We start from the raw sequence: 17,960 nt of genomic DNA, 5'->3' as shown, positions 1-17,960 counted from the left end.
ATATTGTCTGGATATTAATCATATTTCAGTTTTACCTTTGTTGAAAAAATAATTTACTCCCACCATATATTAGAAAGGAGGAGATTTGGCACAATCATAGGCTTACTGTGATTCTATGTAATACTTTTAATCTCAAAACCATTTTAGGTTATTTAGTCTTATGGAGGATTGTCTCCTACACTCTAATAGATGGCAGTTTTAGATGGCAAGATTTTAAAGCCCCAGATATGGGATATCATTTATCTAGGAGTGAAGTGAGATGAGGTGCAAAAAGTACTGCGTCACAGATGGGACTGATGGGGTCGGGCTCCAGGTTTTGCAGAAGAATCTTTGCACTAGGTATAAACAGAGGTATTTTTACAGGGAGAGGGCACAGGAACTGCTGCAGCTATTCCTGATCAGAAGCCAAGAAAAAAGCATAATTTGAGTGGCTGCCAGTGAAATAAGTACTAATTTTTTGGTCCAGTACTGAACTAGAACTGCTTGTCCTTAGGATAAAAGATGGGTGGGATGGGGTGGGACAAGGTACTGTGATGTTGCTCTACCCTCCTGTGAACACCATGTCTCTTACATGCAATCAACCAAATTATGTGGGTTGGGTTATTTTTTTCCTTCAGCTACGGTACATTCTCTGCATATTACACTGAAGTATTTGTTGACCAAAAGTATGACAGTTTCAGTCGTGGCTAGATCCTAAAGGGAACCAAAAATATTCTGGTTTAGCTTCTCCTGTCACGTCGTGGTAGTGTATGCAGCAGTAGTAGGAAAAATCTCTTCCATCTCCCCTGCATTTCACCTCCTAAAAGAGCAGCCACTGTCTACCCTTTGCAGAACATATTGGGTTTTTTCCATACATACCTTCTTTTTTCTTCTGATGGTTTTTAAGAGCTCATTAAAACTGATTCTTCCTTTTCACAGGGCTGGGATATTTATGCATTATAAAAGTTTTGTCTACAACAGAGGTTGATTTTATTGCCTACATTCATTGTTCCCAAGCCTGCTTTAATGAGACAGTCCAGGAGAAATCTTAACAGATACTGACAGATTGCCTGGGAGAGAGAAAGTGGTATCATCTACTAGAATAAATGAAATTGCAATATACTGCCAAAATATTAATTTTTGCAGAGTTAAATAGGATAATTCTTGTTTGTGGAAAATTATCTATGTACTTTTCAGAACAGACAGATGTAAGAAATGTATTTGAAAAACAGAAAGAACAGAGCAGAGTATCCATTTGCCCAGCCTTCCACCAGTAACCCTTACTGCTCCAAAGGTGGGAATGGCTGTTGTGAATACACTGAGTATTTTTGGTAAAGGGTAACCACAACAATTCCAACTGGCAGAACAAACAGGGTGTATTTAGTGTTTCTTATGCATTCTACAGAATTTTATTCTTTTAATTTCATTCCTGCCAAATACTCATCACCTTCAGCACTTGTGCTGAGTGAGTTGTCCCTCCACTTTGAAGAGGAGAATGGTGTCAGTTCTCACTTACCGTGGAGATGCTCTGGAGGGAAGCAATGCAGAGGCAGGGGCAATACACCCTGAGGTGCTCTTTCATGCACTTACAAGCCAGGAGTCATCTTAGATAAACCCAGCTGATGTGAGCTGTGGCCAGGCACCTCACAAGTCCAGTCGGGCACACATATTCAAGCAATCCACATCAGGTACTTGGTGGGAGATGTAACTGTGGGAGATGTAACTGTGCATTTCAAGGACATAGGTAATTCAAGATAATTGAAACATCAAGAGGAGCATGTGTCTTTCTCTTTACTGCACTTGATTTGTGGATAATTGGTTTCTCTTTGCATGATATATATATAGTTCATGAATTGATGACAAGCAGTTGTTGAAAGTATTTGCAGCTCTGGAAAAATAAAGTGCTTCCACTGTTCTTGTTTATTGTTTGATGAAAAATATGTCATTTTGCTTGAGGAGTTTATTTCTGGAGTCCAAAGAACAGCTTAATCACTTTAGAAGGCTAATTTATGAAACCACTGTAAAATATCAGAGTCTATAGAGTAACTTGTATACAACATGGCTCATAGAATCAAACAGTATTTAAGCATAAAAAGTGAGAGAATTATTTGATATTATACCTGATATTTAAAAAATAGATAAGAAATCAAGATGTATTACAAATAAATGGTATTTTATTTGGAAAATATAAATTGGTGGTAAAATGAATTAGCTGTAAAATCTATTGATTTTAAAGTCCATGGAGATTTTTAAAATATAAAAATTAAATGGTTATTCAGTCAAATATCATTCATTCTCATAAAGGTAAAACAAACTCAGTTCATCTAAGTGGGGATTTCCTATTATTTGTTTGATCTGTAAATAGTTTATGAAGACATTTTCAAAACTAAGCATTTTGTTTTCAAGCCTGTTCTTTGCTGTGAAAGAGATTTAACTTTGGTGACACTTCTTTATGGAATGTAAGGCCAATGCATCAGACTTGCTTAGATCCTTTGTGGAGGTATGTAGGGGTACTGCGGGGTGACTGCAGGCTGCTCTCAGATTTTACATGGGGAATAAGAATTCATTATTTTGGGTATACTCTGTTATTTCAAGATCTCAGAGTGCTAGAAAATGGATATGAAGCTACTGGGTTTATGCAGCCACTTAAGTGGTTGCAAATCTTTTGGCTGACATGGTAGTGATACTGCTGAGCAGCCTGTGTTTCTTCTTGGGGTTCTTGGGCTGCTTGTTGATGAACATAAATGCACTTATTAAAAAGGAAACAAAATAATTGTGCTCTTTTGTCATTCAGAGAGCCAAAAATAGTCTTAATTTACTTGTCCAAGGGGCTCGATGCTCTGAACTCCTGGGCTCTCAGTAAGGTGCAGTGTATCCTTGAGTAAATTGCTTGAACTTTTTGCCCTGAGCTACAGTTTATACACCTCTAACATGAGAGTAGTATATTCATGAGTAGGTTCTATTGCTTGCATGTACTGTGCAAAGTATTTTTATTTGGACTTATCGTGCAATTCTTGATAGTTACTGAAGGTAAGATTGTTACCCTTTTTTCAATGTCCAAGTAAAATTAGAGCCACAGTTTCCATGCATCAATAAATGCAGGTTTCTAAAAGTTCCAGTTCACACGAACTGGGTTTTGTTTTGGTCTCTTCATACGACTTATCTTTTAGTTCCTGATAATGTCCTAAAATCCTGATGTTGAAAATACAGGAAAAAGCAGATAAAGTGTCCTAAAAGAAGAGAAGCTGGAGTTGACTTAATTCAAATACCAGCAACTAACATACTGAATGCTAATATCAAGCTGGAATACTGTGTTAGTAAGAAACTTTAGGCAATAGTGTCATGTCACATGTTAAAAGCCCCAGGCAAACATTCCATCTTGCTCCCCTCCATGCTGTTCCACTTGACTTTGAGCCTTTATTCTCTCAAGTCATTTGATTAGCATGACTAATCAAATGTCTCTTGCCAATACTCTAGTGAAGGAGGATGTACTGCAGACCTAGAAAACTACTCCAAAGTCCTTTCTGCTAATTGAAAAGTGTTCCACAGTGACTGTAGGATTGGGAACATGTGTCTGGTTTTGTATTGGAAAAAAAGTAAGTCAATGGCTTGATAATGAGTATAATTGATGTTAGAACAAAAATTGAAGATGGAAAGAAAACTAAGACCATTACCAGGGTATTTCTTAGACTTTAGAACAGCTGGGTTTTTCTCCACTCTGAGAGGTTGTTTTTTTTAGTTTCCTTTTGGTTTTTTTTGGCACAATGTTTGTAAATTGCATACTGTACACAAGTGGTCTTAAAGAAAAAGAATTCAGTAAATTATTGTTGGGATTACAAGAACCAAGAAGCTCACACCATGTAAAATTCTCTGTAGTCTGTGTAAATACATTTTTCGTACTTATACCTAAGCTGCAGGCCAGGTTTCACTGGGGCTCAAAGAAACTGGTGGAAATGCTGACTGGAGACAGCATTTTTGAATACAAGAGTATGGTCACTCAGATCTTCCTGGCTGATGGTGTTCTTATAATATTATATTCATGCTTCTTCTAGTGTTTTACATTTTTTGGTATAGAAACTGTAAAACTCCTAAAAGTTCAAACCCTAGTCTTGCTAATCTTGCAGTTGGTACCAGTCTTGAGATTGGTACAAAGGTTCATCCATCCTAGGCATTTATACATTCTGGGGAGACAAGCGTTTCTCTTTGTGGACATTTTCTGTGTCCATCTCATTTAACAGAATTGTATATTACATTCTCAGAGGAAACAGTGTGCAAATAATAGATCAGATCCAAATCATCACAATAGCCCCGTGATTTCCTCTTCACAGCCCTTGAAATTTATCTTCTGAAAGAAAACATCACTTGACTCACAGCATATTCAAACCATCAAAAATTCACAACACAGGCAAAACTACTTGCAGAATATTTTTTCCCCCGAGTGGATAGTTTATACTTACCCCTCTCTCCATGGCTTCTTCCATGATCAGCTGTTGTATTTTGAAGGTTTCCTTAATTGTAATCCATAAAACCATTCTAGTGGAAGGGCAGTTCTTCTCTGCCAAGCCTGGCAAAAGAAAAGATATAAAATCAATGTTTTATTGACCCTACAACTCTCTAACACTGTCAAAGTAGCTTCAAGATGGGCAAGATTTCATCTACAATACTGTGGGCAATTTACTTATGTTTGCAATATTTTTTTACAGCCATGTTTTATGTGATGACCAAGCAATTCTCTCTTCTTCTGAGCCATGGGCTAGGTATCCTCTTGTCAGTCAATCATACTTTCAAATCAGTGATGTACACAGTTCAGCATAACTTAATCAATGCTTGTTTTAAATAAAATATTTTAAAATAATTTTAAAAGCTTAATTATCCTCCATTACAACCAGATGTATACTGGCAGAAAAGGCAGAGAAATGCAGGAATGCTGTCTTCATTTGCACTGGTAATGATCATGCTAATTTGATCCTTTTCAGTGCAGTGTGGTACATTGCCTCTTTCCATCATTTCATTATATGATCCCCGCCTTCTGCTAAATCATTATATTTGCAGCAAATCATGGTACCAGTTTGTATTTCACTGTGAAAGCTGTAGTTCTCCTGAAAAAATGCTCCTTGCAGACAGCCTATTTGTAGCTAGCATCTTTCAGTAGGAGGGCTGCTAGCTTCATTTGCTTTCCTCTGTTTTTACACAAGTGGTGGGCTGTAGGCTCATTGACAGAGTCAATTTTTTCATTATCAGCATATGCAGCTGTTTGAATACTAATTACTCCCTCATTCTTGTCCATTTTCTGCTCATTGTCAAAGAAGATAAAGTGTTTTGTGGAAAGTCCAGATTAGAGGTCAATTTTGCATGATGATTATTGTTTAAATAAAACAGAAAGCATAACAAAACGACTTCCTGGGAACATACATGTCTTATATAATTACCTTTGGGCAAAATTAGGCTGTGAAAGTAAATCTGAACTGCAGAGTTGTTTGATGCACTTAGAAATATTTTTAAAGTGTTTTAATATTTATAATAGTTCTTAAAAAAGAAAGTCCAGCAGTTTTAGCAACACTTGCCTTGCATAGCTTATTTACCCCACAGTCAGAGGCTACCTTTACAGTTTATCAGGTGAAAAAATATTTCTCTAAAGGAAACAAACCTACTGTAGTCTTTACTGTGCAGGTTGTATGAAAGCTTATAGGCTGCAAACCAGAAGACTATTACCTTAGCTGTGCGTTTGAGGCACTGCTTATCACACAATCCAACTCTGAGGCAAGCAGCTCTTGGCTCCAAGGCAGCAGAACAGGCACAAAACTTATTTCCTGCACAAGCTGCAGGGAGTTGTGAGATAATGGTGATTTTCTCTGCCCAAAACAGTAAACTGGATTAAAAAAAAACCCCAAACAACTAATTGTTTTATGTTTTATGCTTTACCTGAAAGCCAAGACTTACCCAGGTAGAGGTGAATGCAGCAAAATGCAGTCACTTCCCATCACCAGTGACTCCAAAGTTTGGTTCCTTCAACTGCTACTCTCTCTGGGAGGCTCTCACTTTTGGCAGTGCTTAGAATATCTTTTACATCCTCACTAAGCAAGAGATTTCACTGGAACTGCCTCCAGTTGCTGGCCTCTGACAGACAGCAGGACAACCCTTGCAGAGCTGAGGGTGATTTGCATTCAGATCCCCGTGATGTTCCTTCAGCAGATGAGTCACCAGCTTTGTGAGCACTGCAGACTGATGGGTTCCCATGCCTGGCTCTTGCCTGCACATTGCTCTGAGAGCTTCTGGTTAAACTGCAGGTATCACTTACAATCTTTGACAACCTGGGTGATTTAGGCTCTCTGCTCTTTGCCTCTCACCAGCTCACATTTTTCTGTGAGGAGCTCACTGAAGATGCACGTCAGGGTGTCCCTTTCAGGATGGGCTCCCAGCTGAAATCTCCCTAACTCCCATGTTCAGAAAGGTGTGAAAAGTGTCCTGGAGTTCACCCGTGTGTAACCCTTAGTGTCTGCCTCTTCCTCAGTGTCTCTCTGTGCTTCTGCGTGGGAGTGAGTTTGTGCTCCAGGTGAAGAGGGGCTTCTCTGCCAGGCTAACTTCTGGTAGTCTGATGAGGTGTTACAGTGAGTGTGACCAGCAAGTTTAAATCCAGAGATGATTATACTAATTTAAACCTTTTCTACGCGGTTTGGCTTCGTGTGTATGAAAGTGTACACATGCAGATTCTCATTTCCAAAGACAGGCAGAGGCTGTATCACCTCTTTCCCTCATTTGATTATGTGGCTTGCTGCTGTTGGTAATGGATTACATTTGCAGCTATTACGAATTGCTCTTAGATATAATTTAGTCTTGTTAGATAGAGAAGGAAAATAAAACAAAAGGCAATTTGTTATCAAATCATAATACTCTTGCCACATAAAAACCTTTCTGATTATTACTGTTAAGTTAGTCAATAATGTGTTCTGATGCTTTAATGTAAGTGGAAATGTGGCATCCAGAGTAATATGAGACAGTACATGTGCACAGCAGACATTGTCTCATCTCTAAAAAATTACTGTATCCCTACTGCAAGAAAAATGTTAATTTTCATAGAAATTCAAAGAAAAACTCTAATTCTTGTCAAGCTCTGAGCATTTTAACATTTTTGAAGTTCTCTTGTCACTGCTTCTGCCTGAATAAAAGACACAGTTTTCTGCAAGATAGGCAGATATGTAAGGCTGGTACTCATAGCTCTATATTTGCTTCCAAATTAGAGTTATGTGTCCTTCTGACAGTAAACATATTTTGCATGGAATTAGAGTTTTGTTTATGTAAATTTATAAAGTCATATAATAACTAACAGGTCCTGTTAAACTAAACTGAGAGTTGGTGTAAGCCATTGTCACTGGGAGATGAGCTCCGAGATGGGAGGGTGGGTAACATGGTAGGTAAAGGGTTTGACCTCCAGTGATACAAGAAAAAAAGCAAAACTTGAATTCATAGCAGGTTACTGGAGAAGCTTTTCAGAGTTCAGGCATAAAGCACTGAGCTGTGTTTATTTTGGGATCCTAAAGCAGTTTTTAGGTTATGATTATCTTTGGCTGGGATGAAGGTTAGGAGTTAGACTCAGTAAAACTGATTTATGCAAATCTAAAAAGTTACCTGAACTCCACCATAATCCTACTTGTAATTTCTATCTGGCCTAGAAAAGATATGGGGCAAAACCATATTTGAGGAAAAGAAGTGGGGTGCAATGGCTGGACCTCGAGTTGGGGGCTTGAATTCACAGAGCTCCAGGGGAAAGGAGAGTGTCTGCAAGGGGAAAGAGGACTGCTGGCCTGTGTTTTGGCTGGCAAGTTGGGGGCAGTGTTAAAGGACACAGGTTATATTGTGATATATGTTGAATTAATGCTAAAGTGATGACTTGTTTCAGATTGACTTAAGAAATTATGCCAAACTTTGTTTCTGAGCCACCTTTTGCTCTGGTGCTTAATTGCAAGGCTAGGGAAAAGATCGGTCTTAGTGTTGCAACACAAGCTGGGATTTGCCTTCACTAGGGCCAGTAAGTCTTGCTGACAAGTTGGTTATACAGAGCTGGCCAGACTATGCTGGGTGTCAGTGCCAGTTTGTGTTACCGTGATGTTTGTACATGTGGATCTGATTAGTGTCACTAGGTTAGGGGAAGCTTATTCTAGGCTTGTGCTTAGAATTAGAGTTTGCAAAACCAAGTGTGGAAAAACTCAGATGCAAGCCTGTTTTAACTCATGTGAAGTGTCTCTGCACAAACGTATAATTTAAAGTTAGCAATTATGGGTATTTTTCAGGAGGCTGAAAAATTTCAGGTAAAATGCTCTTCAAATATAATTTTCTTCTTTGAATTTGCTTGGATCTTGGCAAACATAACAACAGCACAGATACTACCAATGTACACTGAACACACTGACCTTTCAGCAATTTGTCTTTATGTCAAGCATTGTATCCTTCTGGGCCACAGGGAATCCCAGGACACTGGAAGCAAATCCAAGTAAAAGTAAAAAAAAAATCAATGCTCTTGAATTCAAAGAACAGCAGAGACATAAGTCAGTCATAGAGACGTCATTCCTTACTACCCTCCCTGTCATGTTCAGCTGTAATTTAATTGGAAATCGATTTTAAGTACTGTCCCAGATGGGGCTTCTTCTGACTATGTTTTTCCAAAGTCCTTTGTTTTTTTTTCATAAAAGCTTTAAAAAAAGAACAAAGTTGGTGGCTGACTAGTGGTTACTGATGAGTTAATTGAATGCCTGGTATTGGGGGGAAGCAAAAAAATGCAGCTAACTATTGCCCAGTCCCTGGAGAAACTGTCCAGCCTGCTGGCATCTGGTGATGGAGCTGCACAACCCGTGGGCAATAGCTGTTTCTAATAGTGTTATCTAAAATTAAAAGGAAAGACCATGTAAAATTCTGTTGTAAAATACATGTGTTTTATAAGTGTAAGTTATGGTAGACTTTACTCTGTAAACACCACTCTGATTACATGGCAAAGGAGGGTCTCATGGCTGAATCAGAGAACTGAAAGTCAAAAGGTCTAGGTTTCCACTTTTACCACAGACTTGCTCAGGAACTTTGGACAAGTTGTTATTTTTGTGTCTCAATGTTCCAAACTATAGAGTAAAAATATTGACAATTTGAGATAAATTTATTATTTTTTGTAAAGAGGACCTTAGAATAAAATGCTTTTCCTGACTCTACCAACGTTCATCTGGGCTTGTGAGCCCTGGCATGGGATAGTTCACTTTCTTACCAGAAAGCAGGTACTTTTCTCTACTTTTGCCCTAATGTTGTGCAGAAATATAAGGAAAAAGCATCAAAACCCAATATGTATAGTCTGCAGCAGTTTATAACCTGCTGTAGTTTTGTGTCATTAGAATCTATTAGATAGATTTCATCATGTTTTGGGAAGTCAATGAGTCACTGCACTTGTGATGAGTGGATATTTGTGCATTAAATTATTGTCTCCTATTATGTCACATGCATGTCATGTGAAGGAGCTCTGCCTTAACTTGCTTTGTCATTAATCATTACAAGTAAAAATTGAGGAAGAAGTTAAGGAGGATTTATCATGCACATGGAGTGTAAGGCTTTATTGATAGACTGCGGGATGGTGCCTGTTAAATGTTTGCCTTTGCTAAGTAGCATAAAGCCAGCTTGCCAAGGACAAGCTCCAAAGGAATCACAAATCTACAGATTTGTTTTTTTAAAGCGTAATCAGTCAGAGGCCACTCTGTGGTCACTTGTAGGTGAATCGACAAAGAACAACACTTGATTCCTCAAGGACTTGTAAAGGAGAAGAACTATCAAAATCAGCCACACTACTGTGAAGCACTGCAAAGAGCATAATGCTCAGGGAGAGAAGGAAGGTGTTCTCAGATCTGTGTGATGAAGTCCTGCTTCTCCACTATCTCAATTATGTAACCAGAGGCTTGGTTTATACAGCACATGAGATTCTGGCTTTAAAAAAAATTTTCAGCAAAGACTACTGAAGACTTGAGACTCTTTGCTTGTTTGAATAGTACAGAAACCATGAATATGTTCTGGAAGTTGGTACTATGAGAATACATTTTTAATTTGTACTTGTCCTGCAGAGATGATTTTGAAAAAAAATTAAATGTGACCACTTACCATCAGTGTTCATACAGAGAAAAGAAAGTTTCTTGGGCTTTTAATATTCTTTTCAAAATTGCCTACATGGCACAAAAATGGCTTGAATGGCTTTTCTGGGATAGTTTAAGGAGACAACCTTTTTGACTTTGCATCTTTGTGGAGGGTCAGGTGAAGCATTGAAGAACCTCACTATGCTGAGCTAATGTTTGTGGGAACAGAGCTCCAGGGAAAATGAGTTTTAAGGCCTGATAATCAACACCCACTACTTTTCTCTGCACAGGTCCATGCAGCAGTTGTACTTTCCAGACATGAGCAACACTGAGTTTAATCAGCTCTTGAGTTTGAACACCAGTGTCAAGTGGTGTTCCTCAAGGGTTGGTATTGCAAGTGTTTACATCTTTGTCAGTGACATGGACAGTTGGATTGAGTGCACCCTTGGAAAGTTTGATGATGACACCAAGCTGAGTGGTGCAGTTGACACAGTGGAGGGAAGGGATGTCATCCAGAGGGACTGTTGCATCCAGGTCTAGGGCCCACGACATAAGAAGGATGTGGACAGGATGGAGCAAGTCCAGAGGAGGGCCACAAAGCTGATCAGAGGTTGGAGCACCTCTCCTATGGAGACAAGTTGAGAGAGTTTTGGCTGTTCAAAACAGGAGAAGAGAGAGCTCTGGAGAGAACCTATAGCAGCCTTCCAGCTGCTATAGCAGCTCCTGAGGAGAGATGAAGAGGGACTTTTTACAAGGACATGGAGCGATAAGCCAAGGGACAACAGCTTTAAATTGAAAGAGAGTAGATTTATATTAGATATTAGGAAGAAATTCTTTACTGTAAGGGTGGTGAGTCACTGGCACAGGTTGCTCAGAGATGTTGTGGCTGCCCCATCCCAGGAAATGTTGAAGGCCAGGTTGGATGGGGCTCTAAGTAACCTGGTCTAGTGGACCGTGTTCCTGCCCGTGGCATGGGGTGGAACTAGATAGTCTTGAGGATCTCCTCAAACCCAAACCATTCAATGATATTATTGCCTTAAGAGACCACTGAAAAAGAGACTCCGGGCCAAATTAGGGTATAAGATAAGATAAGAAAGCAGAAAGCTTTAATGAGCCACTGGGCTCCGGGAATACAACAGTTGTGTGTGCGGTTTCGACTCAGGTGTTACAATTTTATAATGATGTCCATCCAGTCCCTGTTCGTCCACCTCCTGGCTCTGCCCCATTCTGCACCCTGGCACACCCCTTCGGGAATTGAGTCTGGGGGAGTTTGGGACCCCTCTTTCATCATCTTCCTCTTCATCAAAGCACGTGCAGCCCTTGGAGGCCTTCCAAAGTTCCGGGTCTGAAGGCTGTTGTCCTTATTTACAATCCTTGGGGCAGGCGTTAAGGTGCTTTTTACAAATCTGCATTGAAAAGAAGACTAAACAACTGGACTTAATGGAATTTTGAGGGAGTGATAGGGAATGGGAAACAGTGTTGGGTAAATGTGTAAACTACTGTGCTAAAGGGTGAGGGATATAATGCAGCTACTTTAAAAATCTATAAAAATTAAAAAATCAAAAACTCTAAGGCAACAATATATATGATTTTATATGTTTCACTCTTGCATTGGCATAAGTGGGTTTTGTGGGCAAAATTTGACCAGTGCTGAATGACAGCCTGGGTGGCCTCTAAGTGCCAAAATATATTTAAAGCAAAGGATTCTGTCAATATATATTGCTCTTTGCATGCTTAACTGGGGCAGATGAAAATACACTGTTCATTGTGGAAGAAAAATAGTTCATGACAAGAATACTAAAAGAATACAAGTACTTACCTGTTCCTACTGAAGAATATAATTTGGGTCACCCTCTGTCATAAGGAAATCAAAGCCTTACAAGCAAAAAAGAAAATGTATTTAAAAAGTATCTATATTCTACATTTTCTTTATTTCACTGAAGCATACTGACAGTGTCTGATTGTAACAGTGGAACAAGAACCAGTGGAATTAAATTATATTTCTCCTGGAGCTGTTTTGGTCCTCTTACCACACAGTCACTAGGGAAACTGAGGAAGGGTTATGAGCCAGGCAAACTGGAAGGTTTTCAAATAGCTTTACATGCAGAAGCAATATTTTTCTCTCTGAGTTATATTCAGATTATATTCCCCTGTGGGAGGGACAGAAAATAAACTGAAGTCTGGTCAAAAGTACATTACAAATTTGTCATTGACAAAAGGTGCCTTTCATTTACACAAACTTGTCACTGTAAGTTTTCTGTGACTCAGCAAACTGCAGGGTTTGGCTCTCAGAATTAGTCTCCTGTGGCACAATGCCAGAGTTCAGTGTGCTTTCACTTTGTATTATCAGAAACTGAAAGTCAATAAAATTTATAGAAGCAGAATTTTCCAGCCTGGTCATGACCTTGCTGTAGAAAGTTGTACATTCAGCAGTGCCAGCTACAGTCTCTTATTGTTCAGAGAATGAGTCTTCACTCTGGCTTGTATCTAGACTACTTTTTGTACAGGAGGAAAACCATGGATTTTCATGTCTTATGATATGGTGCAATTTAAACTAGATTATACATTATAAAACCACCGTGTACTGAATTGGTCTCTCCATCTTGCTTTATCAAGAAATGCAAGGCAACAGCTTTCCATAAGAACTGCAAAAAGGGATAATTTTCATTTCTGCTGAGGAAGTAAGAAAAAGCTTTAGGGGGCAGAAATCTGGCTTATTTTTCTGGACATCCTGTAAATTGCTTTCTAACTAATGGAATAAGTTCCATTACTTTATTATGGGCCCAGTCCTTAAGTTCATGAAGTCATTTGCTAAATTTTCTGAAAATATTTTGGAGAATTAAAACTGGAATTTAAATTCATATTCATTTGTTACACAGCTTAGAGAGTATATATCTTTTCACTTCAACAGTCTAATGAAACAGACCCTGCATGGCCTCACTTTGGGCTTTATGTCATTGACTGGCTCACTGATGAGGTTTCCAAAGCTTCCCACCACCTGGATGCTCTGTGCTCTCACTGTTCTGTTCTTTTTCTTTCTCAACAGGATGATTCCTCTCTTGTTAATAAGATGATTACTCCTTTGTTTTTAATAAACCTGATACATTGCTCACAAATCAATTGGCAAAAAACATCATATCTGTTTCTGCTGTAGAAACACTGCTAGTGTTTCTGGTCTATGGGTGCTAGTGTTCTGCTCTGTGTTTTGGAACCTTTCCCATAAAGAATTTAATTATGTTTTCTTTTTCCCTGATTACCTTCACTCTTATCTCAATCATTTTTTCTGGTTGCTTCACCTGTCTGTATATATGAGATAGCAACATAATCCTTGGGCTGGCAACAGTGATATATGCTGATAAAGGACGACTTATTTTGTAAATATTGAACTTGGGTCCTGAAATGCATTGTGGTTAAAAACCGTGCTGTTAGATATTGACAGATGATACTTGCCATCAAAAATCAGACAAAGATAAGAATTAAAAAAAACAGCACCCTCTTGTAATTTCACTTGACAATCCCATGAAATAAAGTGGTCCTTCAAGTAGGTCAGTGCATAATTTCAGTGAATAATAAAAGCAGTTAATACACATGTGCAAAACAACCTTCCTGAAGTCATAGGTGTTGCAGCAATTGGCTTATTGCTCAAACCAAAGCAAACCAGACCTGGTTTGGTACTGTCTGGTGGAGAAAATAAATCTTATTTTGCTGATAAGATTGAGTGGAAAAATAGGGCCCCAGAACACAAAATAAATATAAACACCTTCTACTGAAAAACATTATCAGATGCACCAGTTCACTCAGGGCAGATCATATTCAGCAGCACTATGCCATATTTATTCTTACTTTGTCTTTTATGTACCTATGCTGGGTTCAGCAATGGAAAATCAAAATTCTATATAGAAATACAAACCCATCATTTATGTGCATGCTTCAGGAAGCCTCAATTTTGTGTCTGAAGATTTGGGATAATGGTACCCAACAAAGCAGCATCATTATTACTGCTTAATAATTTGAATGCTCTTTCTCAGTTAGTGATCTTGTCTACATTTTGAGAGGCAGGACTGTAGTTCTATGGGCTAAGCTCTACATAAATATTATCACCTGGAGACTTGCTAAAATGTCATATCTTTCTGCTTCTTCACTGCACTGATGAATGACACCCTAGTTTGAGACCACTTATTGCTTTCTACCCCATTTTATCTTTTTATATGAACATTCTAAGGTTCTACATATTCACGCTCTTCTAACACAGGTATTGTGGACCATATTCTTAATGCTGATAAGACAACATAAAAAGTTCCATTAAAATTTGCCTTTACTGGTAAAATATTGTTTCCACATGCCCTGCTTTTGATAGTACTGTAACCCTACTCCTGTTTAATCTCATGCAAGAAAGCAGAGCTGGAACGCATGAAAAGGAAAAGCACGTTGATACTCATCTGTGTGAAAGTGCCAAGACATACTCTGAGATCTGCATTCATGGAACTGTGCTAATAATCAGAGCATTGGGATCAGTTAAAAGGCCTGATTTATTTTTAATAAATATCAGCTAAGTAGAAAAGGGAAGGTTTTTTAGGAGGTGCTTATGAGGAGATCTACAAATGACAGGCACTGTGATTCAGTGACAATGCTGATGCTCTGCCATGGCAAGGATTTTAGAGCAAATGCCACTTCAAAATCAGTCTGCATAAGAACATGAGAACCACTGTGGTAAATTAGAAGGCATGTAGTATCCAGCTGCCTTATTTAACACAGGATGATCTCAAATGCATCTCACTTTCTGCATTCATAATTGTGCAGCAAGGGAGGCTGTTCAGGAGACTGTCTTCCCAGGCCTCTGTGTCCTTGGTGGAAGGAGATGGGGCAATTGCCTTCAGTGTAGCTAGAGTGACTCAGAGCAATGGAGCCTAAAGAAAGACTTGTGACCTAAAGAAAAGCTTGAACTTACCTAGCAGTAAACTGACTCAGTACCTCTGTATGAATTGAGGATTGCTCTACACTTTGGCCTTAGATTTTAATTCTCACTGTCATTAACTTCCTATGCAATAATACGTCTTAACTGAACAGGCCTTGCTAAAAACAGAGACAAGCTAACATAAACAACTAATATTGCCATATTAGTTTAGAACAATATTTTTTGTCCAGTATAGTGTCTCTGCCAATGGCCAAGGCAAGAGCATAAAAAATGGGGAAATATTTAGTGATTCTTTGAGCTCCTTTCCCATTCAGGCAATCACTGGATTAGGAACTCCTGGTATGGACCACACAGATCATTGTGTTTAATAGTCTTTTATGGATCTGTTTCCAATCATTGTGTTTAATCCCTTTTTCAGATCCAATTGTATATTTTGCCCACACAAAGTCCTGTGTAATGTTATGGTGCATGGAACAGTTTTCCTGTTCCATCAGCATCTGCTTGTTAAATCCCCACTACTTTTTCTGCTATGAGAACAGTGCACAACTACTCCCTGTGAGTTTTGCCTGTGCTGTTGCTGGTTTTATAAATCCGTCTTGCATACCTTTAACCTCTTTTCAAGCTGCAGCACCCGGTCCTTTTTGTACATCCTTTAGGGAAACTGTTTCATATCCTTGTATGCTTTTGAATGCTGTGATGTGGGGTGCATATATGAAAGAGTTCTGATTTTCTGAATTAAGAGTGCTGTGTAGGAGCAAGAGAACAGGTTTTGTTGCAGGTTGTGCAGCTCATTCATCACAGTGCATTGTATCTTCTGTGGTCTGCGAAGCTGTTACTGGTAGCAAGCTGTGACAACTATTAAATGCCAAGTTTGGAGGCAGAGATGTTAGCGAATCTATTAGAAGAATTGTATTATAGCCTGGGTAACAAACAGAATAAGCAGTATTTTCTATGAGATTCTTCAAAGTGTCAGTAGCTACATAGTAAAATATGATTGTTTTAGCCTGATGTTTATTCTTAATATACAATTAATATACAATTTTATACAAATTTTAGAGAAGTAAAATATTTTTGTCCCTTGATAAAGAAGCCCATTTCACAATCAGAAAATGTGGTTAGAACTGTGAATGAGTACTAGAACCACGTCTAACAGAGCAAGTCTCTCTCAACAATTTGTGTGGCTTTGGGGAAGATTTCTTCTTGTCTGTTGTAACTAGACTTTTCTTATATGCTTTGTCCTACTCTCCTTCTCTGCTGTAGGACTTTGCTCCAGTGTTATCCTCACTTCATTTGTATTGAGTATCACCAATACTTTAAACAGTGGAAATCAGAGCTAGCTATTAAACTGTCTGTAAATATCTTTTCCACTGTTATTAGACCTCAGAGGCAACTGAGGGTGTATATGTGCATTGCAACATTTTGTTTAGGAAGCTCACAAGAACATCGCAAACATTTTCTCTTGTCCTTATAATTCTAAATCATGAAACATTTTATATGGGATTTACCAACACCATGTAATCCTGTTAGGAATTTTAGTTCCATTTTAAAAACTAACTTGGTCACTCAGGAGTCTAATATACAAAAATAATCAGTAGGACTTCACCTTCCTAAATGCTTTACTCACTCTGAAAATCAGTTTTACTTTTAGAACGAGTTAGGGGATTGAACAAACTTTTTACTCCATCCCACGGTCATGGCTTTGGTACTACAGCTAAGGAATTCCAAATCAGTTTTCTGAATGCAACTTTTACAAAACAGCCCAAGGCCTAAACTGTCAGGATGCAAAACAGATGGATCCAATGGCCTTTTTAAATAAAATGCTCCTGATGCTCCTGATCAGATGTCTATGTTGTTTATGATAATATGATAATCAAAAAAAGCTAAAATGTGAGCTCCTTATTTTTGACACCAGACAGCAAAGGTTGATGTGCCAGTACAGAAGCTATTCCCACACACTATTTTACCTACTTTACAAAACCTTCTTGTCTAAAAGGGAAATGTCTTTTCCTTGATTAGGATAGGTTTTGAGGAGACTTACAGAGTCTTGTGAAAACTCATTAATTAGGAGTGCAGCTCCAGACTTTTGAAACATATCCTTTTTATCCCTTACTTTTTGGCTTTAGGGAAATAGCTGAATTAATACAAGTGACATAACTGGAGAGAATGCCATGTAATGAAGGGCTCTTTAATCAATAGATTATTCTAGTGGGTTTTTCATCATTGCAAGCCTTAAAACCAAGATAGGATATCTTTCTCAGAGGTAATGAAAATTTATGTCCTTCCTTATAAAGCTGATGATTATTTCCTCTGGCTTTGAAACTCATGAGTCCCTAGGATTCTTGTTCATAGTAAACAGCACTTGCAAACATGACTGATATTCAGAGAGTTCAATCCCTGAGTCATCTGTGCATGTTGCTTTCTAAAAGCCCTCTCTGCACATCTATTGTGTGGGAACTAACATCTGCGGGTTATTGCGGAATCGCTAGAGAGGAAAATAAATGTCGCCGTAAAAGATTGCTATTATAATATGCTTGATAAAAGTACCATTGCTGAGTAACCTAATTCATCTTGAGAGTAAAAGTAAGGAGTTCCTAAAGGTATCCAAAAGGAAAGTTTAAACAGAATAACACAAATTAGTCAGTTTTCCGATAAATACGACTAGTTCCTAATTTATATGATCTTTATAAGTAGAATAACAGGAAAAATTATTATGCCAGTTAGGAAGCAGAAAGAGACAACATGTTTTTTCCCTTGGTCTGTTCAGCCTGGAGGAGACTGAGTGGAGACCTCGTTGCAGTGTACAATTTCCTTGTGAGGGAAAGAAGAGGGGCAGACACTGATCTCTACTGAGCCACGCAGACACTCCACTGGTGACAGGCTGTTGGTGATGTGCACAGAAAAGATTGAATTTCCTCTTTGCTAGCACATCAGGACACCAGGAGGATTTTATGTCTGGCCTCTCAAGCTGG

At 38.5% G+C, this 17,960-nt stretch overlaps 1 long non-coding RNA gene across 1 annotated transcript; it reads right to left on the bottom strand.

Annotated features, from left to right (window-relative positions):
* Positions 1-11,147: 11,147 nt before the first annotated feature.
* Positions 11,148-11,966, bottom strand: LOC108641425. Its single transcript, XR_001922004.1, has 2 exons — positions 11,896-11,966; positions 11,148-11,482 (listed from the first exon to the last, which is right to left on the bottom strand). It is a non-coding gene; the product is annotated as an uncharacterized LOC108641425 (long non-coding RNA).
* Between the last annotated feature and the right edge of the window lie 5,994 nt (positions 11,967-17,960).

Source organism: Manacus vitellinus, unplaced genomic scaffold (genome assembly GCF_001715985.3).
Source record: "Manacus vitellinus isolate BGI_N305 unplaced genomic scaffold, ASM171598v3 scaffold_0_pilon, whole genome shotgun sequence".
NCBI lineage: Eukaryota > Metazoa > Chordata > Aves > Passeriformes > Pipridae > Manacus > Manacus vitellinus.
Note: the sequence above shows the minus strand (reverse complement) of the source record. Positions and strands in the feature narration are given on the sequence as shown.